General features: G+C 39.3%; 1 non-coding gene across 1 annotated transcript; it reads left to right on the top strand.

The window, feature by feature from the left end:
- The first annotated feature begins 6,211 nt into the window (after positions 1-6,211).
- LOC149011642 (small nucleolar RNA R71) lies at positions 6,212-6,318 on the top strand. The gene has a single exon (XR_016174839.1). It is a non-coding gene; the product is annotated as a small nucleolar RNA R71 (small nucleolar RNA).
- Positions 6,319-16,265: the final 9,947 nt, after the last annotated feature.

Raw genomic sequence — 16,265 nt, 5'->3', positions numbered from 1 at the left:
CAATGGTCTCCTCACTACACATAAAGATGAAATTCCCAACCACAAAGGGAATTGGAGAATGTCTGGCCGACCAAAAAAGTAGCCGGCAAAGTTACAATAACTACATGCGAAAGAAGAGAAGGACAAACTTGACCATGACTATCGAAGTCAGGGACGATCGCGATGAAGAAACTTTGCAAAGAGCCGAGCCCGTGGAAGAGCTAGAAAGAATCCACATCAATCCCGACCAGGAGGAACGAGGCACCAAGATCGGTGCCGTACAAGAAGCAAACTTCAAATCAGAGCTTACCGAGTTTCTAAAGAAAAATTCTGATGTATTTGCTTGGTCGGCTGAAGAAATGCCAGGAATTGACAGGGAGGTTGCCGAGTATAAACTGTGTATCGATCCACAGGCAATTCCGGTAGTTCAAAAAAGAAGAAATTTCGCCATTGAAAAGCATGAAACCAATCTGGCTTCATAAAGCGCACCGACCACCCGAAGTGGCTGGCTAATGTGGTGATGGTCAAAAAAGCGAACGGGAAATGGCGGATGTGTACTGATTACACAGACCTCAACAAAGCTTGCCCAAAGGATCACTATCCACTCCCACGGATCGATCTTCTCATAGATGCAACAGCCAGGCATGAAATGCTCAGTTTTATGGATGCATATTCATGATACAATCAGATCCTCATGCACCCTGAAGATGAAAAACATACAGCATTCATGACTAACAGGGACATCTATTACTATAAAGTAATGCCTTTTGGTCTAAAAAATGTGGGAGCAACATACCAACGAGCGGTAAATAAAATCTTCACACATCAAATTGGCTGGAACATGGAGGTATATGTGGATGACATGCTGGTAAAAAGCATATCAAAGAAAGATCATCTGACTGACCTAGCAGAAGTATTCAAAGTGCTTCGAAAATACAAGATGAAGCTTAACCCTAAAAAGTGCGCTTTCGGGGTGTCTTCTGGAAAATTCCTCGGATTCATGGTGTCTCAAAGAGGAATCGAAACCAATCCTGAGAAAATCAAAGCAATCTTGGACGTGAAAGCACCCAGAACCATCAGAGAAGTTCAATGCCTAACTGGTCGGGTGGCAGTGCTGAACAGATCCATTTCTAGATCAGGGGAGAAGTGCTTGCCATTCTTCAAAGCTTTAAAGCAGATAGCAAATAAAAAAGGCAACATTTGGAATGACGAGTGTCAGGGAGCATTTGAAGAACTAAAAGAAAAACTATCCCGACCACCTTTTCTCATTATGCCGACCAACAAGAAGGAGCTGCAACTATATTTAGCCGCTTCATCGATGGCGGTTAGTGCAGTTTTCGTACAAGAAGAAGGTAATATACAACAACCTGTCTATTATATCAGTCATGTTCTAAATGACGCCGAGACTCGCTATCTAGAAGTGGACAAACAAGCTCTGGCACTAGTTGTAGCGGCCAGGAAGCTCCGTCCATATTTCCAATCTCATCCCATTACGGTGATGACAAATTTACCACTCAAAAAGATCCTTCACCGACTAGACCTGGCCGGGAGAATGGTGACATGGGCGGTAGAGTTAAGCGAGCATCAAATAGAATTTAAACCCCAACCAAGTATCAAAGTTCAATCCCTGGCAAACTTCATTGTTGAAATACAAGAAACAGGCCAGAATGAGGATGAGCAAGGGGAAGAATCAATCAAAAGATGGAATTTGTTCGTGGAAAGATCGAGCAATTCACAGGGAAGTGGAGCAGGCCTATTGATGAAGAGTCCAGGGGGATTTGAAATAAAATATGCCCTTCGTTTCAAGTTTAAAGCATCCAACAATGAGACTGAATATGAAGCCATGTTAGCAGGACTCAGAATGGCCAAAGCTTTAGGCATTCAACATCTAGAAATCAAAAGTGACTCACAGCTGATTGTCAATCAGGTGAAGGGAGTCTATGAAGCCAAAGAAAGAAGAATGGAGAAATACCTGAACCTGGTCAACAAGTACAAACAGTACTTTAAAGAGTTAGAGATAACTCAAGTACCAAGGGTTGAAAACGACCAGGCCTACTCATTATCTCGCTTGGCCATAGAAGGAATGGATGTCCAAGCACCAGAGATCTACCTTAAAGAGCTTGATAGCCCCAGCATAAACCAGGTCAACCACATGCAAATCTCAACCGAGCAGGGTTGGATGGAGCCGATCATACATTATCTTGAGAACGACCAGCTCCCAGAAGACCAAAAAATTGCTCGAGCAATAAGACAAAAAGCAGCTCGGTTCACGATCAAGGATGGACTGTTATACAAAAGATCCTTCACCCGACCACTGCTAAGATGCTTGGGACCACTAGAAGCTACAAATGTTTTAAAAGAAGTGCACGAAGGGATCTGCGGATCTCACGTAGGATCTCAAATACTCTCTAATACAATTTACGCCAAGGATTCTATTGGCCCACCTTAGAAGAAGATGCCAAAGACTTCGTTAAGAAATGCGACAAATGCCAGGCACACGCAGAAGTCTCCCACATCCCCGCAGTTCCTTTGACATCAATTCTATCCCCAATACCTTTCGCAAGGTGGGGAATAGACTTGGTAGGGAAATTACCTAAAGCGTCGGGAGGTAGAGAATACTTGGTAGTGGCAGTAGACTATTTTACAAAGTGGGTAGAAGTTGAACCCCTTGCAACTATCAATACCGAGGGCAAATGAAGTGCTTCATCAAGCATAACATATCATACAGATATGGAGTTCCAAAAATATTAGTAACCGACCATGGAAAACAATTTGAGAATGCAGCATTCTCAACATTCTGTAAAGAACAAGGGATCAAGCACAGATTTTCCTCAGTGGCATATCCCCAAAGTAATGGCCAGGTTGAGGTTACTAATAGAACCATGCTCGACGGGCTCAAGAAGAGGCTCGACCAGCTCATAGGGAGATGGGTAGACGAACTACCTAGTGTATTGTGGTCGTACCGAACAACTCCCAAGACGACCACTGGAATCACCATTCCGACTAGCATATGGAGCAAAGGCTAGAGTCCTAGTAGAAATCCAAATTGGATCACTTCGGGAAATAGAATTCGAAGAAGAGGCAAACATTGAAGGAATGCGAACCAATCTGGATCTGATTGACGAGGTAAGAGATAAAGCCCAATTCCGACTCGAAGAATATCAGCGAAGGATAGCGACATATTATAATGCCAAGGTTCGGAATGAACAATACTTGCCCGGTGAACTGGTGCTTCGCCGAATGGCCGCCTCAAATCCAACCAATCAAGGGAAATTATCCCCAAATTGGGAGGGACCATACATAGTCATTCGACAAGTCGCCCCTGGAGCATATCATTTACAAGATCCAGAAACGAGCGATAAGATCCCTCGATCATGGAATTCAAACAATCTCCGGAAATACTATCAATAAGCATAGTCTTCAAGAGCGTCGCGAACACGACAAATTTTGTTATTTACTTCAGTCTTGCTATTTATTTCAATGTGTAGGCAACATGGGAGATTCATAATCCCAAGGATTCGGATTGGCTTTTATATATAAATAAAGACATTCGTACAAATTACTACTCAACTTCAACAAGACGCAAGAAAAGACCTAGAAACTCTCAGGCAGAAAAGACCTAGGCAAAAAAGACCTGAGATTCTTAGGAAGGCCCTATGAATCTTAAGGCATAAAAGACCTAAGATACAACTTAGGCAGAAAAGACCTAAAATCAATAGGCAATAAAGACCTAACACTCATTAGGCACGAAAAACTTCAAAAATCATACCAAGTTATCATGCCGGGAGGTAAGGGGTTATGAACGGGCAGTTGTTGACGAACAACTACTTAATCCTTGACCGAACAAACCCTACTATACCGAATAGCATGGCTCGAAATGATACAAATGCATACCATGAACGACCAGACCCTATCATACCGAACAACATTGTTTGGAATGATACACGTGCAAGCCACGAACGACCAAACCTTGCATACCGAACAAGGATATCTCACCGAAGAAGTATACTTTGTGCAAAGAAAGGAAAATGTGCATGTAACGAATGAGCACACCTTACATACCGAATAAGGATATCTCACCGAAGAAGTATACTTAGGTGCAAAGAAGGGAAAATACCATTGACAAAGCACTGATCTACAAGCAAGTTAAATTATGATAAATATCAAATATCAAATTACAGACTTATCATTGTTTAAAAGTTGTCGCTAAACAACAAAAAAGATTGCCCAAAGCAAAAAGAAGACTATTCGACAACTACATCATCCGAAGCTATTGGGTCAGTGGGATCGGTTGGATTGGAAGTCGTCGAGGGATCGGTTGGATCAATGATCGTCGAGGGGCTGGCTTCACCTCCTCCTCGGGGGCCGGTTCCCAGTCGGAGTCGAAAAAATCCTGTACGTTCACCCTCTTCAGCAAAGGGAAAGCCTTCTTACCAACCACCCAAGATGGTCGAGGAAGCTTAAGCACATCAAAGATGCTCATGTCGATATATTTCTTTAACAGTTCAAGATCGACCTCTAGATAATTTTCAATGATTTGAGTAAAAGCATCTCTCTGACCATATTAAAACCCGGGGCTACAACTTCGAAGACAAACTTTATGCAACCTTTAGTACGTACCCATCTCTGAATCACCCCTCGACGTAATTCCTCGGAAAGATTCTCGAAGGAGGCCGGGCATGCTCGAGCAAGTTGATCGGTCAAATCCTTTATAAATTGATCCTTTTCTTGCTCAACCTTTGTAAAGGCAACATCTTTATCTTCCAAAGATTTCTGCAAGCTAGCAACCTCACGCTCGAGAGCTGCAATTCGTTCTTTAGCAGACAATGCCCGAGCATTAGAGGTCGCCTTCTCATCCTTCAAAGTGTCATTTTCACCGATCACATTCTCAAGACGACCACTCAAATCCTTGACTTTATCATCAAGCTGATAGATGGTGGATTGATCCCTCCAAGCAGTCTCTAAATTGCCACCCCAAGCTTGGGTCAAGGTGCAAATTAACCTACCAAAAGAGAGTAACAAATGGTAAAGGAGGACTATACGGGAAACTCAATCTTGTGCAAAAACCACATACCTAGTCATTATGTCTTGAGTTCGGGTGGGTCCAGTTTTCTGAAGAAAATGTTGATCAGTTGGAAGCAAAACTGACGGCAACCATGCCTTGGCAACTTTAGTCCCATCAGTAGTGTAATTCAAAATGTAAGATCCAGCTTTAAGTGGTCTGGAAGGGGGGGCACTAGTAGATTGGGTGCTCGGAAGATCTTTGGGAGGAGCGGAAGGAGAGGCATCCACATCTGCTCCCGAGCTAGTAATAAATGATGAAGGAGCTTTCTTCTTGTTCGGCCTAGTGGGCACGTCGGGCACATCAGCTGATCTCTTCGAGCCAGTTAGAACTTGTTTCTTTCTTTCAGACTGGGCCCGATCAGACTTTGTGGGGATCCGTGCTTCAGCCTCCTCCATATCCTCATCAGCTGCCCATGAATAGTTTGCTCGGTTAAGCATCACTGGGAAAACATAAAAGAGTTAATCCCGATTAGAACAAGATAGTTATAAAATGAATATCTACACCAACAAACAAGGATACTCACCAGGAAGGAATCCCCAATGACGTAGTATATTGGGGTATTCCGGACAATGGCCGTGAACGGCATACATGTTCTTATCCTAGGACGGAAGCCGAAGAATCTTCTCCCTGGCACGTTGCTCGGCTCCAGAAAGGGTAGGGATGTCATTGGAACCTGTAGTTGGTCCACGAACCCAGAAAATGGGAAAGGAAGGTTTGGATGGCGGCCGAACCCAGAAAATGGGAAAGGAAGGTTTGGAATATGGGTTATTGGCATTGCTGAAATTACCAACATAGTAAGCAAATTCTGGGTTAGATGGACAGCTATCAAAGCCATGCTCCCCACCACAATATGTACACGAGATTGCTGTATTTTGTTGAGTTTGTACAGTTGCAGCCAAGTTTACAGATTTTAACACACTAGTTAGGGATGACACTTGTGTAGTTAAAGCTGTCACTGCATCTAACTCATAAATCCCTGCCACTTTCTTATTTGTAGCACCTCTCTCAGCTGACCATTGGTAGTTGTTGTTGGCCATTCTCTCCAAGATCTCATAAGCTTCATTATAAGATTTTCCCAATATAGCCCCATTTGCTGATGCATCCACTATGGATCGAGTTTGTCCACTTAAACCATAGTAGAAAGTCTCCATTTGAATCCAATGAGGAATAGCATGGTGAGGACATTTACACAAGAGCTCCTTAAATCTTTCCCATGCTTCATGCAAAGATTCACTATCCAGTTGTTGAAAACTAGTGATATCATATCTGAACTTGGCATTCTTTGTTGCAAGGAAGTACTTCATCAAGAACTTCTATACTAAATCATTCAATGTGGTTACTGATTGTGGAGGTAAGGAGTTCAACCATGCTCTTGCTCTATCCCACAATGAGTAAGGGAATAGCTTCAATCTCAAGGCTTCTTCAGTTGCTCCAAGTATCTTGAAAGAATCACTTACTTCCATGAAGAGTCTAAGATGGAGATGAGGATCTTCTGTTGGCATCCCACTGAATTGTCCCACAGTTTGAAGCATTTGGAACATCACCGGCTTAAGTTCAAAATGTAGTGCTTGAATATCTGGCCGTACTATGCTTGGATTCAGCTCATGTAACATGGGGACAGCATACACTCTGATGGCCCTATCTCTATCTTCATCCTCAGCTGCCATATTATTCTCAATATTATTCAACCCATTTCTCACTGCTTCAGCCATTGTTGGAACTGTTGCTAAGCCTCACTGCTCCCTTCTTCTAGCTCAAAATGTCCTTTCTATTTCGAAGTCAAAGGGTACCAACTCTTGATCAGGTAGCGTGTTCATACAAAGGTAAAAGCAAAGTTCCTCGGCAACGACACCAAAAACTTGTTGCTTGTATCTCAAGATATTACGCAAGTGTACGTATCGCAATCAAGTAATAAATGATAAGTAAAGTATTGATCCCACGGAGAATTCTATCCTTAACATTCAATGTAAAAGTAAAATTGATTTAAACAAGATTAACAATATTGATTTGTGATTGACTAACTAAATAACCAAATGATAGGTAATTAAACTAAAGAACTAAAATGGAGACTGAGCAATAGAAGGAACTTAGTGAGTGAAAAGAGTGTTGGGAATCAAGTTTCCCTTCCCCTGAATTTTATAATGCAAATACTAAAGTAATACTACAACCCCAAAATATATCAAGAACCTGGAATGAATGGCAATATGGTATTTTCCAATTCACATATGCTTAGCAACCTAATTCACATTTGCATATTCCTATGAAGAATTGAAATCTGAATGCAATTTAAACCCAATCCCGATCATGGCAATGTGAGGTAATTGGGTATTGCTACCCAACCTACTAATTAACACAAACTAATTAAAGATTATGCTAACTCACACAATTCAACAACCATCTAGACTGCATTAATTTTCCAGTTAACTCAATCATAGCAATCGTTCATGAAAGATTCATCAAGAACCAAAATTAATCAATATATATCATGCTGAATTCATTGACAAAAGGTTGTGTTGCAGTAAAACTAAAGAACACATGATAGTTACATCTCAAAATTCAGGTTTAGGTAATACTATCATCCCAACACAACACAATTTTAGCCCATAACAGACATTAAAAACACAACAGTAGTTATAGATAACATTAAGCTAGAAGATGAGGATAAAGTTATAAAAATGAAAAGAAACTAAAGCTTCAATGCTTCCACAAGAGCTCCAACTTTCTTCTATAGTAGATCATCTTCTCCAGCAGCCTTCCCTTGCTTTCGCACGAGTCAGTTCTGCCTCCCCTTGCTTCAGCCATGTCCTCTATTCCTTAGCCGTGTATTGCAATGTCCCTTCTCCTCTTGCCTCTCTTCTCTTTCTTCCATAAATGCATTCAATCATTAGGTTAGAATCTAGCCATAGGATTAGAACTTTCCTCCTCGGATCAAGGGCTGAGAACAATCATGCATTTACAAGAGTAATGTCCTCTTAAGTTAGCCTCTTCTGGTCATTTCCACTTGAATTGGATCTAAGAATATTCCGCTCCATACTGCTGCAGCAAACTCTACATCAAAGTTAGAGGACAAATTCTTCTCCTATTATGGCTCTTCACCTACATTTTTCAAGAGAAAGAGAAACAATCAAATTCATCCACAAATCTGAAGAGAAATTCATGTAAGAGTGACAATAATGACCTATACAAGATGCAACATGTTAAGACTCAATAAGACAACATCTAATGAATACTAACACTAAAAAAAAGATAAAATACTCCTAAATCAAGCCATCTCAAGTATAAAGTTACCAATCTTAACTCTATTTTATAGAGTTATCAATCGCCATGTACAAAAGTTGCATAGAAAAAAGGCTCATCCAGAATTGAGACATTTGTATCTATATTTCTATTATTTGCATATAGGACTATAATTATGATATGTGATTTCCAAAAAATCAAAAGCCCACCAGCTTTGTCTCCTCCACCCAGCCGGTATCCTATCTGGCATACCCGGGAATGTGATCCACAGCCCGAGGATCAAGGATCGAGCGGCCATGCCTCCCACATATACGATTACATAATCACGAACAATATAATCAATGTTTTAAGCAAGTAATAATCAGATCAAATGAATAAGAAAAGATAATCAATCAGAGTGCGAAAATTATCAAGTATCAAGTACATATCAAGAAAATTCTCAAAAGAGGAAGAGAGTGATCAGAAGTCACTCCTTCTCAAAAGCAGTGGAAAAACGCATTGAAGATGACAGCATAAGCCTGTCAATGATTCTTTACCAAATATTTTGTACAGTAATATGACCACAGTCCGTGCTGAAATATTTAATTTTATCTGAACATTTATCAGTTGCTCAGATTTTCCATTTTTTATTTTTTATTTTTTATTTGCAGTGGTATGTTGTGGACTACTTTTTCCATGAGGAGTTCATGACCTCCACGTAAGTTCTTCTTGCTTCTCTCCAGCAATGTAGCTTTGATCTTTAATGTGCACAAGATACAAGTGTTTTCATGAGGTTGTTTGTAACATTAATGCCCCTCTTCCCAATGACTTCTTTTCCCTATATGCTCTTTTTTTTAATAAAATCATCTTTCTTTTATCTTCTATTTAGAAACTCAGACAGTAATTCTACAAACTTTGTCAGCTCTTCAAAGTCGGTTGTGATATAGCTCTTCAAAGTCGGTTGTGATATAGGTTTGAGGGTTGAACTGTAAATAGACGTAATCTTCTTACAGACATTATGGAATATTTTGTTTCCCTTGCAAGTAAAAATGACTGTCTGATTACGCTATTGTCACAATTCCCCCCAAATTATCATGGTGTTCAAGCAGATGTGGTTCAAGGAACCTACTCCCAGGTTGGAAATGATGCTCAGATATATGAATCATGTGAAGAACTTCATGAAGCCAAGTAGAAGGAACCAAAACTGACATAGTAGTATTCTGAGTTGTGCAATCTGGGGCAAGAATTGGATTTCTACAGTACTTTTTAAGCCTCTACCCTTACCAATATTGCCATTAAGATTGTCCAAATGGGTCAATTGAGCCTTGGAATACTTTATGTTGGCCCCATAGATGGCTTTTGTAGACCCTATGCTTCTTATTTTTGGGTTTATAGATGCAACGGCATAATTTGAAGCTTATTTATAAGGTGGGGTAGTGTGATTACATGGGATTAGTAATTAAATTCAGCATGAGTTAGATTAAGATTATAGTTTTCATCACCCCCCCCCCCCCCCCCAAAAAAAAAAAAAAAAAAAAACCAACCTTAATAGCTAGATAGAATTTTGTTTACTTTACTGAGTCTTTTAGAGTGATTAGGAGTCCTTCCACGAGTCAATTAGGAATTTTAAGTTCATCCCCCATCAATTAGAGATGGGTTGGATAAAGAATAGGATTTTTCCCCCTTAGAGATTTGGGGCTTTTGAGCAATGCATACGGGTTTGATATCCCGAGTCTGATTTCTTCTTTTCTATTTCTTCCTCCCAAGAACATCTTCAACCATTAAAGCTGCAGTTCAATAAGATCTTTGAAAACAGTTAGTTGAATTATTCACATTCCCAAGTCTTCTTCTTCTTCTAATCCTCTAATTTCCCAAAGTGTAACCCCTAGTTTTTGTCTTCTACAAACCCTAGCCACTAAAAATCGTCTACAGCCTTATTTCACCATCAGAAAGAGTTCAAATTCGTTCCACAGCCTCTCTGATGCAACTATTCTTTTTTTGCTTCTGAAAGGTCATATACAAGGTGATTAACACAAGAGTCTAGCCCAGTTACTCCTAACCATTAAAACCAGTTTTGATCAAAGCTCCTCCTATCACTAAGGAAGAATATCCAAATTTCATACACATCCACTCACGATTGCTTGCAATTCTCTTTCACATTTCCATCCTGTTCTACTAGGAATCCCTTGTAACTCCAAATATGCCAACCTGATTTAATTTCAATTCCCAGCATATATTCTACCCTAGCCATTAAACCCTAACTTTCACTTGCCCCTAGCCCTCAAGTGGACCCCACATCCAATGCTGACTCACTTAAGCTTACCAGTTCATTCTAGATCTGGTACTGGCTCCTAGTTGGTCTCCTACCAATCTAGGACATCACAATGTGATATGTTTTCATAGACATGAAGTCATGAAGTCAAATTAAGGCATATGATTTTCTTTTTCTGGGCTTATTCTGTAGTATGATTGGTAATGTGCCCCAAGTGCTAGCCATGTTCCGTTCCCTACTTATGGATCAACCCTACTCTATGGTCCTGTTAAAGGATAGCTGTTGCAATACTGTTTTACACTCTCCTCTCAGGAAATAATCAGCTCTTACTTGAGGCCTCCCAAACAGCTGAAAAAGGAGAGGGGAGTCCTATTGCGGAATAATCGTTTGGTTTCTGATCATGACCTTATCAGGTGTGATTTCTATGGGAAGGAATGGCACACCAAGGAATTCTGGTGGAAGCTTTATGGCTGCCGCATAGCCTCTTCTATTGAGCTTTGTGGTTGCAGCCATGACAAACCATCAGCTGACCAGACTTAGACCACTTCAATTGACTGGAGCTGTTGGTGGTCCTTCTACCTTTTAGCATGAACTTACTGTAATATTGCACGTGCTGTTGGTGACCAAATTGGATCCGTCAGCTTCTGTCAAACCCCTCTGCCACTTCCGCATCCAAGTTAGTACCCTCAAATTCTTCCCCTCCAGGTATGTTTTTGGCTGGTTATTGCATATTGGGTGAAACCCATCCATGGATCATCACTTCAGTCTCTCTGGCTATATGACTGTTGTGGATCATCAAAATGATCATCTATCTTTGGAGTAATTAAATGTGGAATCTTTATGCATTAATTCACCAAATACAGTGATTTCATCATGACCCAATTCTTTTTCAAATTTAATTGTTAAAAATTATTCCAATATTGATTTTGGAGCAAACTTATTGACCAATAATAAAGAACTACTTAGCATTTCATGTAAATCACAATTCCTTCTTACTGAATCATTTCCTCTTTGAACAATTCAACATCTACGTATGCATTTTTAAATCCCAAAGTTGCCATTGGAATTTTTTTTTTTGGCCAACTGCCATTGGAAATTGAAGTTAAATGATGTGTGAACCATGTAGACGACTCATCATGCTTTTCCACGTGTGGTCAAAACTCTCAAAGAACTGTTGTTCACTGCAGTGAACAATGATCAGTTTCCTCAAACAAAATATCGACTTTTCATCCTTGTCAGAGAACTATATAGGGATTTATTGAGTTATAAATTGCTTGCATGGTTAGAAAGCCAACTGACAAGACCGTGGTTGCTAAGGCAATGTGGGAACAAGAGCATGCCTTGATTTCTCAAGTAATTCAAATTCATTAAATGGTTAGCATATATATGATATATGAGACTTAATTTAGAGTTGAGCAATGGTTTTAAATGCAAAATATTGTCACTGTTACGGTCCATCTCTACCATGATTGGCCCCCTATCTGAAGCCACCTCCTTTTGGATTAACTCTTTTAGTTTTTCAACTATTACTATTTGGTCCACCATACTGGATCCTTTCTACTGCCATTCCCTTTAGGAGGCTTGCCTTTTTCCAATCCATGGCTGGCCCATCAGCTGATCCCCACCTTGGCTCAGCTTAGCTCTTATTATTTTAGTTCCTTCAATTGCATTGGTTTGCTCCTTCTCATTGATGTGGTTATTGGTCTTTGTTTAGAAAGAGATCATATCAATCTCCTACTCTTTGATCTGAAAACCACATTTGGTTAGTGTATCCTATGTATAAGTTATTTTCTAATTGCTCAACATTTAGGGGTGGGCCTTGGCTCAATAGTCGGTCGACCATTGTAGCCTAAGGTCAAGGCATGGAAACAGTCTTTCAGCAAAAATTGCTGGGATAATCTGTGTAGGAAAATTAACAAACCCCCCCCCCCAGGCATGCCCAAGCCTTCGGAACCATGTTCGCCCTTTTTTATTGCTCAACATTCTATTGCTTGGATCATGTTGAGTTGTATTGCTGCCTTTGTAAAAAACTCTGCTCCAGTTGACCTCTATGCATTAATTATTTGAACCATCACACTCCCGTTTTTCCTTTGTAATAGTTCAAGATAACTGAAATGGTAATTCACTGCAATATCCTTTCGCGAAACTTACACCTTTATAGTTAGCTTTTTCTATATAAGGTTTCATGAGTATAGTTAAATTTCTCATTGAACTAGTTGTGGTAATTCCAAATATTTTTCTTTTAATGTGATTTGCTGGGTAATGTATTTATTATTTTATCCATTTATTGTTTCACCTTTTTTGCTTGATTCTGGATTTCATATTGGGTTCTTTGGTCCAAAAATGATGTCTGTCCTCAAATTTGGTGCCTTCTGTGTTGGATTGTTAGGGCATTGATTATGTTTAGTGTCAAACCAATACTTGGGCCGCAAGTCTCTTGTAAAGCAAGTTAGAGCAGTTTTGGGATGGCAATGTTTGGTTACTTTTGATTGTAATTTTGACTGATATTTACTTTCATAAATAGATAGGACTGTATCTCTCTATTATAAATAAAAGATTACAAGAGGAGGAGGGGACACACACACAATACCACTCTCTCCATCTTCTCTTTCTCTCCCACTGTCATCTCTTTATTGAATTTTGTTCTTTAGTGCTTCATTTAGGTTGTCAACTTTCTAATTTTTCTTGCATCATGAAGATGTATCAATCACCTTTTGCATGGACCCTAATGAATGGCTATGAAGAATTATGCCTTGTCGACCTTAGGGTGTTCCCCAGGTGAAATGTACATTATGATCTGGGTGCATTGGAAAATGAACATGGGTTAGATTGGGCACCCCTTCTAAGAGACATGCACCACTCTGGTGCCTATTTAAGGTGACTTGTAAGCTTGGTTTTTTGAGAGTAAAGAAGCTTGCATAAGAGCATAGGATTAAGGAAAATATTCTATAATTAGCAGATACTTCGAAAAAGGAAGAATTAGTGTAGCCTGTATACAAGACACGATGTGGGAGGGTAAAAAGGCCAGTGATTTAGATGACTAAGGTTTGGTATGATGGGGATACTAGTGATATAAAGGGAGTGGGAATAATGGGAAAAATAGCAAATAAATGTTTCAAAAATGATGTCAAGGATTTCAAAAGAATGATGGGAACAACAAGCCTTGCCCAACTAAATGGAGTCGGCTACATGGATGTTTGCCTTCCAATCAGCTCTATTTGATGCCATAATAAATAGATACAATGCCTAAGCTATACATATCCTTTCTCATCACTTATTGTAAAGTTATCTTAGGTCTACCCCTAATTTTTCTTATTTCCTCCAATCTAGAGTAAATCACTCTCATACTAGGGCACTTAAAGGCATCCGTTAAATGGCCGTGCTGGCACAATTTACTTCCTCGTAGCTTAATCATTTACTAGAGCTACTCCTAGAAAAAACGGAAATTTAGGTGGAAGCTTGTTTAAGAATTAGGCAAAATGAAAAGATTATGATATGGAGAGATCTAGATGGGCATGTTGAAAAGGAAGGTAGAGGCTATGAAAGAATTCATGGAGGATTTGATTTCAGAAAGGACCAACAGTTTTGGATTTTGTGGTTGTATTTGATTTACCAGTATTTTTTTGACCCATTTTTCAAGAAGAGAGGAGATCATTTAATAACCTGTATCAGATATCTCTTGAAACTGTTTTAGCCATCTAAATGAATCAGCATTTAGCTTGATGATAAAAGGGTGTGGCTTGCATGAGTTTCATATCTCTTAGCGCCTTCATTTAATTCTGGAATGGTTCATCTTCATCCCTTTATGGCAGCGGAATCGCAAGACATTGCAATTACTTAGGGGGCCTGTTGGTAGCTCTATCCTTCAGTCTACCTTGTGGGATCAGGTAATTTCTTGTTTAACACCACACCCCCCCGGGCCTTTTTTTTTTTTTTTTTTTCTGTGCTAGGTACAATTTCTTATTGCTCTATATTGCATAGTACTGAAACCGTAATTGTTACATCACCCACCTCTTGCAGTTCCCCTATTCCATACTTCTACCCCATTTACCTTCTTATTCTGCTGATATGGAGAGAGAGAAGAGATGAAGTTCGGTGTGCTGAGAAGTATAAAGAAGTCTGGGCAGATTATTGCAGGCTTGTTCCATGGAGGATACTACCTTATGTTTATTAGAGATGCTTGAAGATCGCATACTTAACAATTATGGTGCTTTCTCGCCTTATCAGTTGCATGATATGCATCTTATAATTTTTTTGTTAACTTAAGATCCTACTAGGTGCTTGGGCAAGATGCTTGGATTCTTCCACCCAAACCATTATGTTTGGCACCTTACATCTTGATCATGATATTTAGCAGGGTAGATGATGAAAAAAAGTAGAAATGCTGAATTAGTTGTATTTCTTGAAATCACTAATCCAATATGCAGTTTTGAGCCTATATTATGTACGGATTCCCTTTGGGTTACATTTTTGTTTCAATTTATATACCATATACCCACCTGCCCTACCCCCTTCACCCCTATAACCTTGAAAGGCTAAGAAGGAAAACTATTTGAATGGTGTAAAGGTCACTTTCAACATCTCCTTCAGGGAAAGAAAGTTGACTATTAGTCCATGTTCAAAATCTCCTTCAGGGAAAGAAAGTTGAGTATTAGTCCATGTTCAAAGACTACATTTATATCATTTTTTTTGGGGGTAGAAGTAGAACTACATTTATATCAATTGCTGGCTACATCTTGTAAGGGTGCTATGCTCATCTTTCTATCTTCCCGAACTGAAGATTTCAGTTATGTGGTGGCTAATCATTTAATAGCTTCTGTGTTATTAGGATAATTCAGATGCTTTCATGGCACCGAGTACTGGTCACCAGAGATTGTTTGTTGCTGATTGCATTTGTTGAGATAAGTCTGAAAGCATCCCATAACATCATGAAGCCCTTGCTGCATCCGGTTCTTCCTTAGATGTATCTAAGATTTTTCTGCTGGAATTGCAAAACTATCAGATCATCCAACACTTGAACATTCCTTATTTCAACTAAGGCTGTATAATAAAAAAAAAAAAAATTCTATCAACTACCTTATACTTAAATTCTATTTATTAAAACTTCCCTGCTCGAACTTTCATGCATGCGTGATTCCCAAAAAAATTCAAGACTCTTACCATGACTTCACCCTACCTTTTTATTTATTCTCAAATTAGTATTTTAATCCCCAAGTGATTTATTTCTTTTGAGTTCAACCTATTCATAATTGAGTCAAACTTATTAGCTGAACTACTTAGACTGTCTCTAATTATATTCTCAGTGTGTTTTTCAAACATAAATAGAGTGTCAATACTTTAGAAACCTCTATTTTGAAATGCCTCTACAATTTGTACTTTTATTTTTTAATTCTCAAATTACACTTAATTTTTGTAACCTAACTGATTTTTTCTTTTTTCTTTTGAGTTTATCTGGTTTGTTCATATATATATATATATATTTTTGTAATGTCTGGTTCGTTCAGATTGACTAGTTCAAAACTTATAAGTTGAACCACAATAATAGTATATATTCTCATGCACTATCGTCAGTCACTTCCTTCCTAATTCCTAAAGAAGAAAATCCTCTCTCTCTTCCGGCTCTCTATTGAGGGAGCGTTTTCTGGATCACTCACTGTGGGTCCCACCATAGAACCTGAGTAGTCACAGGTGGGGGTGGTAGACTGGTGACGTGGGTTCGAATAACAGAATATA

Source organism: Hakea prostrata, chromosome 7 (assembly GCF_041222555.1).
Source record: "Hakea prostrata isolate BN-2017 chromosome 7, UWA_Hpros_2, whole genome shotgun sequence".
NCBI classification, from domain to species: domain Eukaryota; kingdom Viridiplantae; phylum Streptophyta; class Magnoliopsida; order Proteales; family Proteaceae; genus Hakea; species Hakea prostrata.
The sequence above is the reverse complement of the archived record's forward strand: the minus strand, read 5'-3'. Positions and strand labels throughout refer to the sequence as shown.